Genomic DNA, 10,037 nt, shown 5'->3' with positions numbered 1-10,037 from the left:
ACAGGTATATAACCTGGGTCATAAGAAAGCGACACGTAAGCACGCGTGTATCATAAGTAGGCATAAGTTTGTAGCGGAACAACCCAGAATAGGCAATATTGACTTTGCTTTATTTTCCAGGTTAATGCAGTCCTAGACACAAAGAGGGAGAGCGGCGAGTTTCTCGAAAGAGAGAAATGAAATAATCAGGCGGCGGCAACGGATGGAATCCTGTACTGTCAATGAGGAGTCCGCAGCTGCAACGACGTATACTTAAAGTCGGAGTTAAGTATACAAAAAAATCACACTCGTACGTATTAATGTTAGTAGCTACTAATAATATTTTATTTTTCAGCTATGTCAACACTTATTTTCCTTATAGGTTCTCTGTGTTTGGCAGCATATTGGGAGTCCTATAGTAGAAGAGGAAGGGTAACTCATTCGTGGCCGGCCACATTCACACAATAGCAAAAAAAAAAAAATACTTATCCCAATAGGTTGGCAAAACATTCATTTCGGTATCAACTCGACATAACTTTTTTTTTTCGGTGACGCGTCTAACTTTTCCCTGATTCTAAAAACGACTTATTTGCTCCTCAGATCAAGTTTAGCGCCGCCAACAAGATGACTGCCTATTCCCATAGTAGGCCATGGGTGTCTAATGCCGTCTACAGCATCGAAGGGAGAGGAGAATGGATCCTAGGAAGTAACTGTTTGTTTTCAGATTGATGAAGGGTATAACTTTTTGTTTGTTTTCAATTTCACAATATATTTTTTTTCAGGCTGGATCTATAGCCCTGTATGCAAGTGTTCCGGTATGCCGGAGGTCATGCATATCTACGTGTACTCCACCTTTTAGTGGTCTATGTGATGTATGATAGATTCGACACACTCACTAATGAATATACCCCAAGTTTTTGTTTTCTCTTTTTTTTTTAAATTTGTCTAAGTTAATGCGACTAAGTCTCATGAGCGACCTATATGTTACGCTTAACATTCCTCGTCCTCACTATCGCTAGAAACTTCCAGCTCGTGTGAGTTGTCTCGGGGGAAATACTGCTTTAACCTTTCAATAGTTACAATCTGAGTGTGGTTAGGGTTTGCTACTAGTTCAATTTTACAAGCATTTGTGATAGAAATACTCCTTAAGTAATACGGTCCCATATACTTGGGTGTCAACTTTGGAGAAATATCCTTCTTAGGTAAATAATCTCTACACAACACTAAGTCACCGACTTTCAACTTAATAGGCTGTCTAGTACGATCAACTCGTAACTTAGTCTGCTGCTGTGTATGTGTCATAGCCTTCTGGGCTAGTTTACGGATTAACTTTAATTGTTTCTGATGTTCCTGTATTTTCGTGAATTGATACTGGGTGTCCAACTGAGTAGGAAATCTGGCCTTTTGACCAAAGACAATCTCATATGGGGAATATTTCCTAATAGGGGAGGTTGATATATTATAGGCGTATGCACACATGCGGACATATTCCGCCCACTTAGTAGGCTGCTTAGCCGTGTACTTAGTTAGGAAATTTGCAATGACCGAGTTGAATTGCTCACACAGTCCGTTCGTTGACGGTTTAAATGCTGCAGTTCGAACATGTTTAATATCAAATAAGTCATTTAGTTCGGCCATTATCTTTGAGAGAAAATTAATTCCTCTATCCGTCAAGACCTCTTTAGGGGGGCCAAAGCGCGTGATTAGCTCGTCCAACATGGCTCTAGCCACTTTCGGGGCTTTAATATTTCGTAGCGGTACTAATATTGCGAAATGGCTGAGATATTCTATCATAACTAGGATATAGCTGTAGCCTGCGCTACTATGTAGCGGGCCAAAAATATCCAAACTCCAACGGGAAAATAATTCCTCTTTTACAGGTAAGGGATGAAGAAAACCTTGTTTCTTTTCTCGAGGGATGTTCACCCTCTGACATTCGTCACAAGAGCGCACGTATTCCTTAACTATTTTCCCCATGTTCGGAAAATAGTAACGTTCGTTCACTTTAGAGTAAGTGCGAGAAAATCCCGTATGGCCTCCGCACAGCGGAGACGAGTGGGCCTCTTGTAATATGTCGGGGATAGCCTTTTCCGGTATCACTAGTTTCTTATCTTTGTTCATGACTCGGTATAACACATCGTCAACTACAACATAGGGTTTTAGAGCACGATCAGTGGGGTTATCTTTCTTCTGTTGTATTAGTTCTCTAATTTTATCATCCTCTTTTTGCATTGTTTTGATATCTATTTTGGGACATAACACTTGGTTGCACACCTCTGCACAATCTTCTTCTTGACCAAATTTTGAGGGTAACTCATCCTTTAGCGGACATCTTGACAAAAAGTCGGCGGTCACGTTATTGCGGCCTTTGACGTGTTGAATCGTAAATTGATAGGGTTGCAAACGAATTGCCCAACGCATGAAACGAGAATTTAGCATCTTATTATTTCTGAGGTAACATATGTCATGAGCATCGGTCCACACAATAAAGGGACGGTCTGCCAATAGAAAGTGGAAATGCAAAATCGTCTTGGTAACTCCTAGCGCTTCAAGCTCAACCGTGGAGTAGTTGAGCTCCGCTGGAGGCAATGATTTCGAAAAATAAGCTATTGGGTGTTCGTGGTTATCTTCTTTAATTTGTGCGACATATCCACCTATTCCGTCTCGACAAGCATCCGAATAGACTATGGCGTCCTGATTCGGGTCAAAGTGGGCAAGGACCGGAGCAGAGATAAGACAAGATTTCAAAGTATCCCATGCTTGTTTTTCAGTTTCTCCAAATTCGAATTTGGCATTCTTTTTAGTCAACGAAATGAGTGGTTTGGCAATAGTAGAAAACCCTTGGACAAAAGCTCTGTAGAATGAACAAAGTCCAATAAAACTACGTATTTCTTTAACTGTGGTAGGGTATGGTACCTTTGATATAGCTTCCGTTTTTGCGGGATCTACACAAATTCCTCGTCTACCGACGATGTGACCAAGCACAGAGGCTTCTTCGTAACCAAAGTAACATTTCTTAGGGTTGAGTTTTAAGTTGGCCTCCCGGAGTCGAGATAAAATAATTCTCGTTCTTTCTATTAAGTCTGGGAAAGAAGGACTAGGACAAACCAAATCGTCTAAATAACAAATTACATACTTCCACATAATGTCACCAAATATAACATTCATCATATTTTGAAAAAGGGCCGGGGCCGTGCTTAGGCCGAATGGTAACCTCAAAAATTCGAATTTTCCACGGCTGCAGATGAATGCAGTCTTCTCTATATCACACGGACGGATTAATAATTGGTTGTAACCATTTTGCATATCCAGCGTATTTATGTATTTGGTACCATTCAGAAATGCTAATATATCATCTATACGCGGCACTGGCGTATAATTGGGCCTTAATATCCTATTGAGACCCCTGAAATCTGTACATATGCGCGGGGAGCCATCTTTTTTAGCTACTATCACAATTGGTGCAGAATATGGGCTTTGACTTTCTCGTATAATATTGCTATCTAACATTCTCTGAATCTCTGCCGCGACTATCTCTCTCTGTTTTGGTGTTTCTCTATAGGGTGGATGAGAAACAGGTATATCTGTAATGGCCTCTAGGGGACACATAAATTTATCGGTAGCCGCAGTCAGACGAGACTTGTCCCAGGCTACAACGTCCCTAAATTCCATCAATAAGTCCAGTAATTGGTTTCTTTCTTCGGGGTTTAAGTTTGGACCAATATTTAGAACTTGAGCTAATTCTTCCTTCGTTTGGGGGACTTTCTGGGGTTGTTCAGGGACTTCCACGTCCTCTGTTTCATCTCTGTTAGTAAGGTGTATGATCTGATTAACGGCCTGTACGTTATTATCCGTCTGACCACCTGAGGAACAAGTTTCCCTAAATAAAGGTTTTTAGACAAAGATCTGGTTCGATCTGAACTATTAAAAATAGTCAGAGTAATATTTCCATTGTCAGTAAAAACTGGACCTCTTGGGATCAAACAGGAGTGCCAATATCGAATTCCTTTGGACGGTAAGAATTCCCAAATCTGCACGTTTCCGGTTGGTGCGGTAATTTCTATGTCATACGAAGCCTTGGACGGCACACGGACATTTGCTGGAAGGTGTACTTTGTAGGTAGTGTCCGGATAGATATCAAAAAGTTCGTCGTTCAGCCCCAAGGGGTCTGGTACGACCTCTTTCTGACTATGATCCTGGGCAGAACTCTCTAGATCAGGGAGGGTTGCGGGATCATTTACACTTCCTTGTGTTATCAATTGTTTTTCTAATGTTTCCAAATGTCCACTATTTGAGGTGTCCTCTACAGGCTCATGAGGCGCCGTTGAGGCCAGGGGTGACTTTACAGAGTGTTGGTTCTTTTTGTTATATCTTGTCGCATAAAACGCATTCTTTTTCTTTCTCGGAATAATCTCTGTACTCGAACTTTCTGTAGAGCTAGCTACCAAAGTTCCACTAGGGCCTGATTGAGGGTCAAAGTTGGGTAGGTTCTTTTCCTCTGTCTCTAAGTCAGGCGAATTGGTAAGTTCCAGCTCAGGAGCACTGGAAGATACCTTGTTTTTCTTAGTTCGTTTACGTCTTGTATTTTTACGTCTATTGACTTTCCCATTTGTTCTATTCGTAGGCTCCGAGGGAACTTTTGTAGCTTCCCTGGAACACACGAATACACGAGATGTAATTTCTTCAGTATGGAGTTTTTGTCTCTTATCAGGTACACTAACAACGGGATTTATGTGATTTCCGGTGACCAATTCTGGAGACAGATCCTTCCTCCTGTACGGGAGGTTCCGTTTCCTATAAATTGGTTTGTTTGTATGAGGGGGGATAGAGAAAGCCATTTGTCTAGCCTTATCGTTCTGTCTTGATTGGGAATCACTAAACGATCTTTTTCCTACTGATTGTGGGTATCGTTTAACATGCTTTAAATCTAGGGTATGAATCGCACCGTGACGATTCCCATATGTACATTTTGGGATTGTAAACCATAGATCTTCGACATGATTCCCGTCTTTATCTGCTAGTTCCATGTATTTGGAATGAATGGTGGTGACATACTTATGCAGAAAATCTATCCCTAAAATAACGTCATAGGCGCAAAACTGTGGGTCCAATATAGCTTTGTCTAGAAATCTTCGTTTGGTTGTTTTCAAGTGATCCTTGAAGCAACACGCTATTCTCACCACAGGAATGTAATCTGTGGGTTGGGCCCCTACTCCACGAAGCTTTACATAACCCTTCAATCTTTCCGTTAGTGGAATTCTTGGGGGTAAGAGGGTTTTTGAAGCTATCGAAATTTCAAAGCCAGAATCTATAAGAGCTTGCGCCCAGCGGTCTCCTATTTTTATCTTGACTGTACTAAGCTGCGCCTGCCCATGGCCAAGGCCATAGGTATTTTGGTGATTGTTCCTATACGTTTTGTAACCCGGTTCTGCTACTACTTCGTCTGTGTAACAAGAACTAATCTGTACAAATCCTGGTTGGTGTTGTTCTTTAATGCATGACCAGTCCGAGCGGTCATTTTCCCATATTACGTCATGGCTAATTCTCTGACTAACTAATATTTGTGCTGTGTGAAATTTTCTAAGATATTGTAGGCACTGTTCGAGATTATCGCAATCATTCACTTCAAGCATCAGCTTATTTAGGATGTCTGGCAACAAACTCATTCTAAGCTTACTCATCAATTCACTTTCATTAACCCAACCTCGTAAGAATTTCAAATCCTTTATTAACTTCTAAATGAATGCTAAAGTACTTTCATTGGGTTGCTGTTTTCTGGTATCAACGTCATATTCTAATCTTGCAGTATATTCAATACTGGGAAAAGCCTTTTTAAGTTTTTCCTTCATCTCGCTATAGTTTAAAGGTAAACGGTTTGCTAGGTCTACTAAATAGAAGGAGAAAGCTTCCCCTTTTAGACAGTAAGGAAGATAATTCACTATTTCTAGGGTTGACCATTCGTATATGCTAGCCACTAATTCATATTCTTGCAGGAAAAGTTCCACACACTCATGTCTATTACCAGAAAAGGAGGGAATTTCAACATTTGGATAAATCTTAAAGGCTTGTGGTTTAGCACCAATAGTAGAATTTTGATTGTCACCCTCGGGAGGAGAGTTGCTAACTTTGCCTGTTACTACTGTATCCGTAAATTTAGGTTTCTCAAAACTATATGGTATTGATGGCTCGGTAACCGGACTAGTTTTAATTTCTTGCTCAGATTTTAAATTTATAGGAGACTTATTCTCAGGATCTACTTTTAGAAAGGACGAAAAATTTGATTTTTGCTTATCAGAGGTCTTATCTTCACTTGATGAATGTGAAACGGGCTCATCTTTCAGATCTAAGGACCTGTCTAAAGAAGCCGAGGTGTTGAAATTTTCAGAGACGGACCTATAGTCGGTATCAGTTACGCTTCTATTTTCTAACTCGGAGGTTTGTTCTGAACTAAATTCTGATGTATAAGTTCTATCTTGTTCGCTGAATACTGATTTTTCTGTCTTTTCCCCTTCGCTAAACTCTAATTTCTCCATGGGGGCCATGGGTGTAACTACGCTACTAGGTGGCGAAATAAACACTATCTGTAAGGGATTTAACTTTTCCTCTTGTTGGTATTTTTTCATTTCTTTAGTCGCAGGTGATTCACTAGTTTCATTATAGGAACTAAATTTAGAACTAGTACTAGCTGAAGGTTGTAAACCACTATGCTTAACACTATCAGTTTGTTTGTTAGATTCACTTTGGATTGGAGAGGTTGAGGGATCGTCTCTATTTTCTACTTCGTTTAAACAAATTACAGACGCACCAAATTCCGCGTAATCAAAGATTTTACCAATGTTTTCGTTTATTCTACTTTCAGACCAGGAATCGTTATTATCTTTTTCTTCCTCTTCAATTTGCTTCTGGTGGTCAGAGCAAACTGAGGGAAAAGCATCATCACTTTTCTTCTATTCGCCTAACCTCCTCTCAACTGGAGCAGGGGCGACGAGGTCATTTCTCTGGTCAGCGTGCTCGGTGGGAGGGTCTTGGTTCGCTGTTCGGGGAGTAGAGACCGTGGGAGGATCCCAATGGTCATATCGGAGTTCTTCTTCGGAGTTCCACGAAGGTTTTAACTCATCCTCCAGGGATGACGCAGGAGGAGACTCCGGTTTGTCGTTTTGTAATTTCGCTATTTCTTCGTTTTGGAATTTCTGTAGTTCGTAATCTAACCAATCGTCTTTCAACGACTCACCCCCATCTGAATCTGCACTACTAATATCTCCGTTTGACCACCTCACTTTACTAACTACACTGAGTATGTTATTTATACTGTCTAAATATTGCAGTTTCTCTTGGAGGGTAAGGCTGTCTTCAAACATGACAGGGTTGGTTTGAGTAGCAGTTGTCCGAATAACCTTGAGTTCACGATCTGTGTCAATCCGGATCATTTTAGGAAACTTATATTCAGTTTGAACGCTAACATCTTTCTTGTGAAGATCGTCGGTCTGTATTTCCATGTCAAAATTGCCAACTACATTTTCCTCAGGTAATAAATCTTCAAAGGGGGCTGAGGGGTCAGCTTGAAATAAAATACCTAACTTCTCGTCGTCGTCACCGTGGCGACGAACAACTGTGACCTGTACTTTCTTGTTTCGTAGTTGTCTAGTTAAGGGTCGAATTAAATTTCCTACTGCCGGGGACAGTTCCGTTTGTAATGAATGCCTAATCTGGTCTATTAACGCTTCATCGTTAGATTGTGTCAGAGAGCGCACTTCATTTTCATTACTCTCATCAGGGTTCTCAATTTTCGTTTCCCTTGGTTCGGTTTCTATATTTGCATAAATTGGCTCTTTATTCGTGAAAGCCTTGGGTTCGAGACCAATATTTTCATAAATTGGCTCTTTACTCATCGAGATTCGTGATTCAGTATTTAAGTTCGCATACATAGTTCTAGGACCGATCTCAGCATAAACCGTTTCATCACTACTACCAGCATAAAACGATTGAAAGGTCGGTCTTTGCATTTCTAACGGCGTTCTAGGTTCTGACAGTTCGTATTTTATAGGAAAATATAGCGCTACTGGGCTATCTGGTTTCTTTGATACACCAATATCTTTATTTTCTACACTTAACACTAAATTACTTAATCTGTTTTCCTTATCAGCTAACTTATTATTATCTAAGGGACTTTGGTTCGAGGGGACATCAGGTATTACACCTGCTGTTGTTTCTATCTCAATTGTTGCCTGAGGCCATTCCTGACCTGCAGTTATTAGTTCGGCTATCTCTAGTTCATCTTTTAAATTTACATCATTCACTAGAGTTTTCGGATCTACCCCCGGTGGGGTCTCGTCCGTATCTGAATTTACATATATCGTCCTAGGAGCTGGCATTGGTTTTTCACTTGAACCAGCACTTTGTATTTCTATCTCATTTCTAGTCGGAATCGGGCTAGACGCGGCCAGCGGCGTTAGATCGCAGCCACTCGCCGGAGCTTCTGGAGTTTGCGGACTAGCGGTCGCTGGTTCACGATATCTTGGCTGACTCCACGTATCCAAGTATCTCGGTAATGGATTCTTTTTCCAACGGCCAAATTCAGGAGGAGAATGCCCGTGGACTTTTATTTTATTGCACTCAATACAATAATAGTTATTCCACCGGTCTAAAATATAACGGTGTTTGCCCGTGGGTGTCTTAGGACAATGAGATTGCCCTAAATCTAGTAGCTTTTTTTTATTTTCTGCGCGAAACTCATTTTTGATAATAGATCAGTTTTTCGCAAGTCAGTGGTCTCTTAAACCAGGGCAGTGGGTAATCAACCTATTTCCTCTGATATAATAAGAATTTATTCACTGATAGCTACTTCCTTCGGAAATACTACGTCAAATTGTTACGTATTATGAGACTTATTATTATTTCAATATCTTCATTTAACTTCCTTTGTACTTGAAATACTCAACTTCCCTTTCTTTATAAATTTTGCTTTACTTTTTAGAACGGGAAACGGAAAGTGACTAGACAGCTGTTTATAACAGATAATGCCTATTTGTTCACTTATGAGGAGTTTTACTTTTTACTTCTATTCTTTAACTTGTTTTGTTTTTTTTTTAAAAAACTTCAATTTTTTTGTTAAAAAACAATAAAACATCATTGTTTTAGACTATTTTGTTTTTAAATTCACAAGGGGGACTTCGATCATCCAACCATTGGTTCATGTACCTGCATTTTAATTTTAGGTATTGCATTTGCATAATGGTGAGTTTTAGGCAGTTATTCCCAGGCAGCCGTCGGGCATGCACCCCTATTACAGAGGGGCCCTGCTGGACCAAAAGAATAAGATACCTGTGACCCCCAAGCTTTGCATGGGAAAGGATTTTAGACACTTATCGCCGGACAGACTAGTCGAACTTTCATCCCGTAAAACGGGAGGTTCTGCTGTCTAGAGATAAAACTGCCTGTGATCCTCCCCAAATAAGTGGTAAGGGTATTAGCCACTTATCGCCGGACAAACTAGTCGAACTTTCATCCCGTAAAACGGGAGGTTCTGTTGACCAGAGATAAAACTGACTGTGACCCCACCAAAGCGAGCAGAAGCATAAGCAGACTTAGGGTTTTGCAAGTACATGAGACAAGAGCTGAATTCTGTATTAACATTCGCGTCCCGATTTTTCATTTCCATCACTACACAAAAAACGTCGTGAGGTGAACTGAGTCTTGCTCTGCGGAACCTAGCAACTATTCCGCTGACTTATAACAACTTAAAGCAAGAGAAGTTGAGAATAAAAATTTTTCGTCGCCACTTCACTACATGTGAAACGCACTATTTAGAGCAGAAAAAATTATATTTGTATATCAGAGTCATAGGCTGAACACCGCCTAGGCTAAGTACGCCACTGAACTTTACTGACATTACATAGTACCGATACACCACTTGACTAGCCAAAAGAAAACTTTCGCGTACACTTTTCACTTTTATCTACTAAAAACTCTTCGGTAAAAAAAAAATCACTCCCGATTTGCTAATATCGCGTTTTAGGGCAACTGAGATAGTTGGTTCCCCTATAAAGTGAATGAGCACC

The sequence above is a fragment of the Thermobia domestica genome, chromosome 17 (assembly GCF_964235325.1).
Source record: "Thermobia domestica chromosome 17, izTheDome1.hap1.1, whole genome shotgun sequence".
Lineage (NCBI taxonomy): Eukaryota > Metazoa > Arthropoda > Insecta > Zygentoma > Lepismatidae > Thermobia > Thermobia domestica.
This window is presented reverse-complemented; position numbering follows the sequence as displayed.